Below are 13,408 nucleotides of genomic sequence, written 5' to 3'. Positions count from 1 at the left end.
GGGTTTGATCCCTCCAGTACTCTTGCCTTGAAAATCCCATGAACGGAGGAGTTTGGTGCAGGCTACTGTCCATGGGGTCGCAGAGTCAGGCATGACTGAGCGACTTCACTTTCTTTCACTAATACCTCTAACAGGACCTGATAACCCACTCCTTTGTCATTACTTCTCCTATTACTGAAATTGGTCTATGACAATGAAATGTTTTCCATTGGAAACACCCTAAACTGCTCTTATGGAGAACCAGGAGAGGAAAATCAGTGACTTACATTCCTTCAGAGCAATAACAGGATAAGTCTTATGGCTGTTTCACCAGGTTCCCAGTCTCAGGGCACAGACTTGGATTGCTTTACATCATGATACCTTTCCATCCATGGTAGACAAATCAGCAATGAATTAAGATTACAACCCCTTAATCCTACCCAGCACTGGTCATTCTGGAGACCTTGGGGATGCCCAACTCCAAGCTTGAGGGTCCTAGAAGGTCAACCTGCCTCAACTTGCTTAGGGATCTTGTCCCTAGGAGGTTGTCCTACCTCCATCTTCTCAGGGATCTGCCAGTGTGGGGGTCCCAGGAGGTTGACCTGCCTTGACCTGCCTAGGGATCTTGTCCTTGGAAGGTTGTCACACCTCAACATGCTCGAGGTCCACCAGTCCAGGGGTCCCAGGAGGTCGACATACCTTGACCTGCCCAGGGACCAAATTCTTGGGAGATTGACCTGCCTTGACTTGCCTGGGGATTCAATCTCCAGGAGGCTGTCATGCCTCAGGCTGCCTGGGGATCTGCACCCTGACCCAGAGACACCCAGCTTTCAGGTTGCAATAGTACTAGGTAGAATAAGCTTCAGAAAGACTTATCCTTAAGGAAGTCCACCCATAAAAATAGAAGGAAGCCTATTAGTTGTGGGAATATGCCCAGGTCTCAGCAAAACTTAGGAGCCCAACAAGAACTCCATTGCCTTTCTGTAAAGGCTAAAAGAGGCCTTCCAAAAGCTTACCAGTCTGGACTTAGACTCTTATGAGAGACAGGTGATTTTAAAGGATAAATTCCTGTCCCAATGTGCATCAGACATCGAGATAAAGTTACAACAGCTACAGCAGCAGGACCCTGCTGCCTCTTTAGATGAGATGGTCTAGACAGCCACCAATACCTTTTATAACAGAGAACAGGAGAGGGAAGCCAAGGCCCAGGAAATGGAGAAAAGGTACAAGACAAGTCATGCCCCAATGCTGGCCACCCTCCATGGAAGCCCTATGGCAAACCCCGAGTCCTTGAAAGAAAATGCCTAATCTGTAGACAGGTGAGGCATTGGGCCATAGAGTGTCCAAACCATAACAAGTGTCCTAAAATGGCTTGCAACAAATGCTATCAATTGGGACATTTGGTGGCACTTTGCCCTGGGGACCTAAGAGCTTCAAGGTCAAGCACCAAACCTTCCCTTGGAATGGTTCAACAGAACTGAAGCAGCCCACTCCAGCCAGCCTGCCTGTCATGGGACTGGAGACAAGGGTGCAACTGGATATGGCAGGTAGGTCCGAGAATTTCTTGGTTGACACAGGGGCTACTTACTCCGTACCAATCTCCTACTCTGGAGCCTTCTCCTCCCAAACCTGTACCATTCTGTGTGCTGCAGGAAAAACAATTACAAAAAGATTCACCTGAGCACGTCTTTGTTGCTGGGGTGGATAAATATTTTCCCACCAGTTTCTGGTGTTCCCTGAGGGTCCTACTCCCTTACTGGGAAGAGATATACCCACTAAACTGGTGACCACCCTTGTGATAGGAAGCTTTTCAGCCCTAGAGCCCTACAACTTCTGGGTACTGCTGAGGAACCCACTACGCCCTCTCCAATAGGAAGAACCAAAAACTATGGGAGGACAAAATTAACCCTCAGTTGTGGGACCAGGGATTCCTGGATGAGCCCATCAAGCTGTACCGAGATCCCACTTGGTTTCCAAACTGGAAATAATACCCCCTCAGGAGAGAAGCTCTGGAAGTACTACAGCCTCTATTAAATAAATTCCTTGCCTGTGGGCTATTGGTCCCCACCAATTTGCCATGTAACACCCCAATTCTCCCTATAAAGAAAAAGGACCTGGTGAAAGGTTCAAGATCTCCAGATCATAAATGAAGCTGTAGTTCCCCTCCATCCCACAGTAGCCAATCTCTATGTAATCTTGGGAGAAATCCCACCCAGTGTCGAATGGTTTACAGTCCTGGATCTCAAAAATGCATTCTTTTGCATACCACTGGTTAAAGAATCCCAATATCCACTTGTGAGGTTCTTAAACCAGCCATCTTCCTGCTTACCTCCAAGGGCTCTCTCCCCTTTAACTCTTGCCTAGAAAACTGGGACCACTGGACAAAATCCCAAGAGGGATTGTCAGAAGATCCTCTGACCAATCCTGAAGAAATCTGGTACACTGATGGAAGCAGCTGTGTCTTGGATGGAAAAAGAAGAGATGGATATGCAGTAGTCTCCAATTTTGAGACCATAGAGGTTAAACCTTTGCCATCAGGTACTTCAGCCCAATTAGCTGAGCTCATAGCCCTGACTCGAGCTTTAGAGCTGGGAAAAGGAAAAAGAGTAGCCATTTACATTGATTCCAACTATGTCTTTCTGGTGCCACATGCATATGCTTCTATTTGGAAACAGGCCACTTCACCACCTGCGGATCCCCAATCAAATATAGTGATCAAATCTTTAGGCTCTTGGAGGCAGTCCATCTGCCCACTGAAGTTTCAGTCTCCCATTGTAAAGGACACCAAAAAGGGAGCACAGAAGTGGCACGAGGAAACCAAGCAGCTGTTCAGGCAGGTAAGAGAGTAGCATTACAGAACAATGACTTAATAGGGGTTGAGATCTTAGTTCCACACGCTAATTTGCCAGAAATTCCTTAAATGGCAACCCACTCTTGCTTGGAAAATCCAATGGACAGAGGAGCCTGGTAGGCAATAGTCCATGGGATCACAAAGAGTTAGACACGACTAAGTGAGTTCACTTTTTTTCTTTCCTTCATATACTGAAGATGATATTCTTAAAGCTAAAAGTGAGGGCTTTCAAGATCATATGGGGGTGGTTCCAAAAGGAGGAACTCCTTTTTCTGCCTGGGAACTTCATTGGAAGTTAACTCCCTACAGGCCTCCACTCATTTAGGGGAGAAGGCCCTCCAAAGATTACTAGAAACGTACTTCAGAGGAACTGGCCTCCAAATGACTATAAAGCAAGTGGTCTCCTCTTGTTCCACTTGTCAATTAAACAACACCCAAGGAGCCTGAAGACCCCAGCTGGCCCAGCCTGTGCAATGACATGGGACCTGCCCAGGAGAGGAAAAGCAGATAGACTTCACCCAGATGCCAGTTTCTCAAGGGTATAAATACCTTGAGATTTTATACTATATTTTCACTATGTTTTAGTCATGATAGATATACTCACAGGATGGATTGAAGGCTTTCCCACGGGGACTGAAAAGGCTGAGGAGGTGATTTAAAAAACTGCTCCATAAAATCATTCCAAGATTTGGCCTGCCCAGGTCACTACAAAGTGACAATGGGACATCATTTACTTCTAAGGTCACCAAGGGGTCTCTAAAGCATTGGGCATTACTTACTATCTCTATCGTGCCTGGAGGCCTCAGTCTTCAGGAAAAGTAGAAAGAGCCAACCAATTCTTAAAATCAGCGATAAAAAAGATAACCCGTGAAATCTCCCTGGGAAGGAAGGATGCTTTACCAATATCTCTCCTCCGCACCCATATTGCCCCTAAGGAACAGATTGGTCTTAGTCCTTATGAGATGCCATATGAGAGAATTTTTGTTTATGCCAATGATCTCTACTTAGATCCAGAGGCTCAGACCCTCTGGTCTTATACCATGGCCATTAGACAATTCCAACAAGACATACGCTTGTGAGGTGTCAACCAGGACTCAAAAGATTCTAAAGAGCCACCACTATATGCTCCAGAGATTCAAGTCCTAATTAAAGTCTGGAAAGATGGGTCCCCAAAGGCTCAACTCCAGCCCATATGGAAGGGCTCCTACTCTGTAATACTTTCTACCCCCAGAGCAGTTATAACAGGACACAACTCCTGGATTCACTACTCATGAGTCAAGCCATGGAAGAAAACAAAAGAGGGCACTCAATACATCTGTGATCCCCTGGGAGGTCTCAGATACCTACTCAAGACTACAAACGAGTGCCATTCTAATGAACACCCCCAAAATTAAGTTTCTGGGGATAAGATTTCTCAGGATAGCTCTAAAGAGCCAACACAGTTTGGCAGGGGGTGTACTCCAAAATTGACAGGAGATAGATCTCCTGATCCCTGAAAAAGGAGGGACTTGAGCCATCTTGAATGAGACATGTTGTTTCTGGGTAAATACATCCAGTTACGTTAAAAAAGTCTCACAGTCTTCCAGAAAATCATTCAGATCCTACAGGATATCAAAGAATAAGTTGGGGCATTCTCAAGCTGGCTAAAATCTCTATTTGGAAGATCCTTCTCCTGGCCAGTGGGAATTTGGAGTTGGCTAACCCCACATCCAAGGAGCAGTGGCTGCGCAGGTGCAGGAGGGCTTAGAGGAGCCACTCCACGTTCAAGGTCAGGGGGGTTGGCGGTGAGGAGATATCCCTCATCCAAAATAAGGAGCAGCAGCTGCGCTTTGCTGGAGGAGCCATGAAGAGATATCCCACGTCCAAGGTAAAACAAACCCAAGTAAGATGGAAAGTGTTGCGAGAAGGCATCAGAGGGCAGACACACTGAAACCATAATCACAGAAAACTAGTCAATCTAATCACATGGACCACAGCCTGGTCTAACTCAATGAAACTAAGCCATGTCCTGTGAGGCAACCCAAGATGGGCGGGTCATGGTGGAGAGATCTGACAGAATGTGGTCCACTGGAGAAGGAAATGGCAAACCACTTCAGTATTCTTGCCTTGAGAACCCCATGAACAGTAGGAAAAGGCAAAATGATAGGATACTGAAAGAGGAACTCCCCAGGTTGGTAGGTGCCCAATATGCTACTGGAGATCAGTGGAGAAATAACTCCAAAAAGAATGAAGGGATGGAGCCAAAGCAAAAACTTACATAGCTTACAACTAGCTATGTGGATGTGACTGGTGATAGAAGTAAGGTCTGATGCTGTAAAGACCAATATTGCATAGGGACATGGAATGTAGGGTCCATGAATCAAGGCAAATTGGAAGTGGTCAAACAGGAGATGGCAAGACTGAACATCGCCATTCTAGGAATCAGCGAACTAAAATGGACTAGAATGGGTGAATTTAACTCAGATGACCATTATATCTACTACTGCGGGCAGGAATCCCTTAGAAGAAATGGAGTAGCTATCATGGTCAACAAAACAGTCCGAAATGCAGTACTTGGATGCAATCTCAAAAATGACAGGGTGATCTCTGTTCATTTTCAAGGCAAACTATTCAATATCCCAGTAATCCAAGTCTATGCCCCAACCAGTAACACTGAAGAAGTTGAAGTTGAATGGTTCTTTGAAGACCTACAAGACGTTTTAGAACTAACAACCAAAAAAGATGTCCTTTTCATTATAGGGGACTGGAATGCAAAAGTAGAAAGTCAAGAAACATCTGGAGTAACAGGCAAATTTGGCTTTGAAATACAGAATGAAGCAGGGAAAAGGCTAATAGAATTTTGCCAAGAGAACTCACTGGTCATAACACCCTCTTCCAACAACACAAGAGAAGGCTCTACACATGGACATCACCAGATGGTCAACACCAAAATGAGATTGATTATATTCTTTGCAGCCAAAGATGGAGAAGCTCTACACGGTCAGCAAAAACAAGACCGGGAGCTGACTGTGGCTCAGATCATGAGCTCCTTATTTTAAAATTCAGACTGAAATTGAAGAAAGTAGGGAAAACCACTATACCACATTCAGGTGTGACCTAAATCAAATCCCTTATGATTGTACCATGGAAGCGAGAAATAGATTTAAGGAACTAGATCTGATAGATAGAGTGCCTGATGAACTATGGAGGGAGGTTCGTGACATTCTACAGGAGATAGGGATCAAGACCATCCCCATGGAAAAGAAACGCAAAAGACAAAATGGCTGTTTGGGGAGGCCTTACAACTAGCTATGAAAAGAAGACAAGTGAAAAGCAAAGGAGAAAAGGAAAGATATAAACATCTGAATGCAGAGTTCCAAAGAATAGCAAGAAGAGATGAGAAAGCCTTTCTCAGCGATCAATGCAAAGAAATAGAAGAAAACAACAGAATGGGAAAGACTAGAGATATCTTCAAGAAAATTAGAGATACCAAGGGAACATTTCATGCAAAGACGGGCTCGATAAAGGACAGAAATGGTATGGACCTAACAGAAGCAGAAGTTATTAAGAAGAGGTGGCAAGAATACACAGAAGAACTGTACAAAAAAGATATTCATGACCCAGATAATCATGATGGTGTGATCACTCACCTAGAGCCAGACATCCTGGAATGTGAAGTCAAGTGGGCCTTAGAAAGCATCACTACGAACAAAGCTAGTGGAGGTGATGGAACTCCAGTTGAGCTAGTTCAAGTCATGAAAGATGATGCTGTGAAAGTGCTGCACTCAATATGCCAGCAACTTTTGAAAACTCAGCAGTGGCCACAGGACTGGAAAAGGTCCGTTTTTATTCCAATCTCAAAGAAAGGCAATGACAAAGAGTACTCAAATGACTGCACAATTGCACTCATCTTACATGCTAGTAAAGTAATGCTCAAAATTCTCCAAGCCAGGCTTCAGCAATATGTGAGCCATTAGCTTCCAGATGTTCAAGCTGGTTTTAGAAAAGGCAGAGGAACCAGAAATCAAATTGCCAACATCTGCTGGATCATCAAAAAAGCAAGAGAGTTCCAGAAAAACATCTATTTCTGCTTTATTGACTATGCCAAAGCCTTTGACTGTGTGGATCACAATTAACTGTGGAAAATTCTGAAAGATATGGGAATAGCAAACCACCTGACCTGCCTCTTGAGAAATTTGTGTGCAGGTCAGGAAGCAAGGGAACTGGACATTGAACAACAGACTGGTTCCAAACAGGAAAAGGAGTATGTCAGTTTCACCCTGCTTATTTAACGTCTATGCAGAGTACATCATGAGAAACACTGGGGTGGAAAAGCACAAGCTGGAATCAGAATTGCTGGGAGAAATATCAATAACCTCAGATATGCAGATGACACCACTCTTATGGCAGAAAGTGAAGAGGAACTAAAGAGGCTCTTGATGAAAGTGAAGGAGGAGAGTGAAAAAGTTGGCTTAAAACTCAAAATTCATAAAACGAAGATCATATCATCTGGTCCCACCACTTCATGGCAAATAGATAGGGAAACAGTGGAAATAGTGTCAGGCTTTATTTTTTGGGGGCTCCAAAACCACTGCAGATGGTGATTGCAGCCATGAAATTAAAAGACACTTACTCCTTGGAAGGCAAGTTATGACCAACCTAGATAGCATATTGAAAAGCACAGACATTACTTTGCCCACAAAGGTCTGTCTAGTCAAGGCTATGGTTTTTCCAGTGGTCATGTATGGATGTGAGAGTTGGACTGTGAAGAAAGCTGAGCACTGAAGAATTGATGCTTTTGAACTGTGGTGTTGGAGAAGACTCTTGAGAGTCCCTTGGACTGCAAGGAGATCCAACCAGTCCATTCTAAAGGAGATCAGTCCTGGGTGTTCTTTGGAAAAAATGATGATAAAGCTGAAACTCCAGTATATTGGCCACCTCATGTGAAGAGTTGACTCATTGGAAAAAACTCTGATGCTGGGAGGGATTGGGGGCAGGAGGAGAAGGGGACAACAGAAGATGAGATGGCTGGGTGGCATCAACAACTCGATGGATGTGAGTCTGAGTGAACTCCGGGAATTGGTGATGTGCAGGGAGGCCTGGAGTGCTGAGATTCTTGGGGTCGCAAACAGTCGGACAAGACTGAACGACTGAACTGAACTGAACTGAATGCTCCTATTAATCCTTGTTATCACCATGTTGATGCTGCTTCTGATTACTCCATATATTATCAATTGTCTAACACATTTTGTCTCTGCCAGGTAAACAAGCTACAATGTGCAGCACCAGTTCAACAAGGATATATAAAAGTACCCCCGACCATGAAAAATATCACTCACCCTTCAGTCAGTTCAGTTCGGTTCAGTCGCTCAGTCGTCCATCGAGTCAGTGATGCCACCCAGCCATCTCATCCTCTGTCATCCCCTTTTCCTCCTGCCCCCAATCCTCCCCAGCATCAGAGTCGTTTCCAATGAGTCAACTCTTCACATGAGGTGGCCAAAGTAATGGAGTTTCAGCTTTAGCATCGTTCCTTCCTAAGAACACCCAGGACTGAGCTCCTTCAGAATGGACTGGTTGGATCTCCTTGCAGTCCATGGGACTCTCAAGAGTCTTCTCCAACACCACAGTTCAAAAGCATCAATTCTTTGGTGCTCAGCTTTCTTCACAGTCCAACTCTCACATCCATACATGACCACTGGCAGAACCATAGCCTTGACTAGATAGACGTTTCTTGGCAAAGTAATGTCTCTGTTTTTCAATATACTATCTAAGTTGGTCATAACTTTTCTTCCAAGGAGTAAGCATCTTTTAATTTCATGGCTGCAGCCACCATCTGCAGTGATTTTGGAGCCCCCAAAAATAAAGTCTGACATAGATGGACACTATTAGAAGGACTCTGAGTCTAGATAACTTATATGCAGCGTACATCATGAGAAACGCGGGGCTGGAAGAACCACAAGCTGGAATCAAGATTGCCTGGAGAAATATCAGTAACCTCAGATATGCAGATGACACCTTCCTTATGGCAGAAAGTGAAGAGGACTAAAAAGCCTCTTGATGATATTGAAAGTGGAGATTGAAAAAGTTGTTGCTAAGTCACTTCAGTCGTGTCCGACTCTGTGTGACCCCATAGACGGCAGCCCACCAGGCTCCCCTGTCCCTGGGATTATCCAGGCAAGAACACTGGAGTGGGTTGCCATTTCCTTCTCCAATGCATGAAAGTGAAACGTGAAAGGGAAGTCGCTCAGTCGTGTCGGACTCTTTGCAACCCCATGGACTGCAGCCTACCAGGCTCCTCCGTCCATGGGATTTTCCAGGCAAGACTACTGGAGTGGAAAGCTTAATATTCAGAAAACGAAGATCATGGCATCTGGTCCCACCACTTCATGGCAAATAGATGGGGAAACAGTGGAAACAGTGTCAGACTTTATTTTTGGAGCCACAAAATCACTGCATATAGTGACTGCAGCCATGAAATTAAAAGACACTTACTCCTTGGAAGAAAAGTTATGACCAACCTAGATAGCATATTGAAAAGCAGAGACATTACTTTGCCAACAAAGGTCCGTCTAGTCAAGGCTATAGTTTTTCCTGTGGTCATGTATGGATGTGAGAGTTGGACTGTGAAGAAAGCTGAGCACCGAAGAATTGATGCTTTTGAAGTGTGGTGTTGGAGAAGACTCTTGAGAGTCCCTTGGACTGCAAGGAGATCCAACCAGTCCATTCTGAAGGAGATCAGCCCTTTGATTTCTTTGGAGCGAATGATGCGAAGCTGAAACTCCAGTACTTTGACCACCTCATGCGAAGAGTTGACTCATTGGAAAAGACTCTGATGCTGGGAAGGATTGGGGGCAGGAGGAGAAGGGGACGACAGAGGATGAGATGGCTGGATGGCATCACTGACTCGATGGACGTGAGTCTGAGTGAACTCCGGGAGTTGGTGATGGACAGGGAGGCCTGGCATGCTGTGATTCATGGGGTGGCAAAGAGTCAGACATGACTGAGTGACTAACTGAACTGAGTCTACATATTAGTAAAAGGGGGAGGCCCAATGCTCCTGGCCATCCTAGGTCAACAGGAAATAGCCAGCAATACCTTGATGCCCATATTCCCAAAGAATATGGGCCTTCCATCTCTTGAGGGGGGAATGTTAAGTAGATAGAATAGGAAAAAGGAGTCCAAAATAGCGGTGCCTAAAAGACAAAGAAGGGAAAAGCCTGCAAAAATAGAACAAAGGAAGGTTCAAGGACCAGATTGAGAACCTCAGGTGAAACAAACAGCCCTCCTGGCTAGGCCAATTTAAATAGGTCAGGCTCAGGGGGATGAGAAAAATCATATCAAAAGAGGAGCCAATATTTGGCCTCTGGCCTCTCTTCTCTTAGGGTCCTTTGGGTCAGCTGGCACTCATGTCTCGAGAATGTATTTTCCTTTGCTTGACAAATAAAACTGAGCTGTATCACTGGTGTATCCGTCGCTTCAGATTTTTGTTGTGGTGAGAATAAACTGAGGAAATTACAAACTCCCCTGATAGAATCTTTATTAATACTTTATCAAATTATATAAATTCTCCAAACTTTCAGACCTAGTTCTTAGAGACCTAAATTTTGTGTCTAGATTTTCATTAGTTTAAAATTGCTGCAAATTACTAAAGTTATGTCATGATTGCATTTGTGCTATAATGTCGGGCTCTGCTATTGTCTCAGGACATGAGAGCACCTCCTTTTAGTTTCCCAATGCTATTTACTTAAAGTTTCTATTTAATAAATTTTTATGATTGGTTCAGGGGTGGACTTCAGTTGGGGTAAATTATTTCTCAAGTACTCTCAATCCACTGGGCTTTTGAGTGAGGAGAGATTCAGCAGACTGCAGGCAGCTTTCTCACAAAGCTGAGAAGTCATGCCTGCAAATGGAAATGTAAAGGTGACTCAAGGACATGGGCCAAATGCAGACTGAATCCATACAATGAATAATCAGCCTGAAAACACTTAACAAACACATGAATCAAATGGAAAAATTGTGCAATATTAAACGGCCAGCACTAGAAATGCAAATTGTTTTTTTAAATTGAATTATTTAAGAACTAAAGGAAAAAATTCTTAGGCAATGATGCCTGCTCATTTAAATATACGAAATATCAATTTTAAATAAGTTTTCCTTCTCTCCAAGTTTTAATTTATGAATTTTCTCAAGTGATATTTGTGTATCGATTATTCAATTTAATAAATTGTAAGAAAAATAAATAAATATTATTTTGCCTCCTTCTTTTCAAAGGTTTATATCTTTGAAACTAAACAGTAAGCTTGTGTTTATGTAACATAGGGTTACATACACAGATATTGGAGTCAAAGACACCTGGACTACTAACTCTGTAACTTAGACATTTTGTAGCCTGGGACACATTACTTAGTTTCTCTGACACTCCATTTCCCTGTCAGAAAAATAAAGACAATACTTACCCCTCAAGATTGCTTTAGGGATTAAGTGAAGTGAGATACATAAAAGTGTGCAATACCTAAAACATGGAAAGCATTTACAGCACCCTCAGTTCAGTACAGTTCAGTCACTCAGTCGTGTCTTACTCTTTGCGACTCCATGAATTGCAGCACGCCAGGCCTCCCTGTCCATCACCAACTACTGGAGCTCACCCTAGCTAAGTTCAAATAATTTGAGTAACGTGGATTTGTAAACATGTTTCAATAAAATCATCTATGATCTCTAAGTTTTCAGAAAAAATAGGATTTAGGCAAGTAAATGAAGATTTACCCACTAATAATGACAGAGTTTCTGAAGGCCCCCCATCCCTTGCTAAGATAGTGTTACTAGATCTGATCTCTCCCAATGAGCCTATAGTTAGCCAAAGAAGCCCCCATGTAATCATAGGCTCAAAGCTTTATAGATCACATCTCATGAAAATTCATTGCTTAGGTTTCAGAAGTTTTAACTGTTTTAAGAAAACATTAGACATAGAGTCATCTCTAAAGCAGAATTTCTCCAGAATTGAAAGAGACATGTGTACCCCAATGTTCATCACAGCACTGTTTATAATAGCCAGGACATGGAAGCAACCTAGATGTCCATCAGCAGATGAATGGATAAGAAAGCTGTGGTACATATACACAATGGAGTATTACTCGGCCATTAAAAAGAATACATTTGAATCAGTCCTAATGAGGTGGATGAAACTGAAGCCTATTATACAGAGTGAAGTAAGCCAGAAAGAAAAACACCAATACAGTATACTAATGCATATATATGGCATTTAAAAGATGGTAACAATAACCCTGTATATGAGACAGCAAAAGAGACACTGATGTATAGAACAGTCTTTTGGATTGTGTGGGAGAAGGAGAGGGTGGGATGATTTGGGAGAATGGCATTGAAACATGTATAATATCATATATGAAATGAGTCGTCAGTCCAGGTTCGATGCATGATACTGGATGCTTGGGGCTAGTGCACTAGGATGACCCAGAGGGATGGTACAAGGAGGGAGGAGGAGGAGGGTTCAGGATGGGGAACATGTGTATACCTGTGGTGGATTCATGTTGATATATGGCAAAACAAATACAATATTGTAAAGTGAAAAAATAAAATAAAATAAAAAAATAAAGCATAGTTTCTTTCTGGCATGGGTTAGAGCCTATGCAAATGTTATCTTTCCTCATTTCCTATTTCAAGCAGGCTCAGCAAGTTGTCTGCTTCATGGATCACAGCCTTGTTGTCGCAAAAAGGCTTGTGTAACTTCAGTGAAGGCATGAGCCATGCCATGCAGGGCCACCCAAGATGGACAGGTCATAGTGGAGAGTTCTGACAAAACTTGGTCCACTGGAGAAGGAAATGGCAAATCATTCCAGTATTCTTGCTTCAAGAACCCTACAAATAGTATGAAAAGGCAAAAAGTTACGACTGCCAGGTTGGAAGGTGTCCAAAATGTTACTGGAGAAGAGCAGAGGGCAATTCTCCAGAAAGAATGAAAAGGCTGGGTCAAAGTGGAACCAATGTTCAGTTGTGACTGTGTATGGTAGTGAAAGTAAAGTTTGATGATGTAGAGAACAATATTGAACAGGAACCTGGAATGTTAGGTCTGTGAATCAAGGTAAATTGGATGGGGTCAAGCAGGAGATGGCAAAAGTGAACATCAACATCTTATGTATCAGCGAACTAAAACGGATGGGAATGAGTGAATTTAATTCAGATAACCATTATATCTACTACTGTTGGCAAAAATCACTTAGAATAAATGGAGTATTCCTCATAGTCAACAAAAGTCTGAAATTCAGTAGTTGGACGTAATCTCAAAAACAGCAGAACGATCTCGGGTTGTTTCCAAGGCAAACCATTCAACATTATAGTAATCAAAGTCTATGCCTCTACCACTAATGCCGAAAAGGCTGAAGTTGAACAGTTCTATGAAGAACTGCAAGACCTTCTAGAACTAACAAAAAAAATGATGCCTTTTTCATCATAAGGAACTGAAATGCAGAAGTAGGAAGTCAAGAGATACCTTGAATAACAGGCAAGTTTAGCCTTGGAGTAAAAATTAAGCAGGGCAAAGGCTAACAGAGTTTTGTTAAGAAAACACACTGGTCATAGCAAACA

Source organism: Bos indicus, chromosome 6 (assembly GCF_029378745.1).
Source record: "Bos indicus isolate NIAB-ARS_2022 breed Sahiwal x Tharparkar chromosome 6, NIAB-ARS_B.indTharparkar_mat_pri_1.0, whole genome shotgun sequence".
Taxonomy (NCBI): Eukaryota; Metazoa; Chordata; class Mammalia; order Artiodactyla; family Bovidae; genus Bos; species Bos indicus.
The sequence above is the reverse complement of the archived record's forward strand: the minus strand, read 5'-3'. Positions refer to the sequence as shown.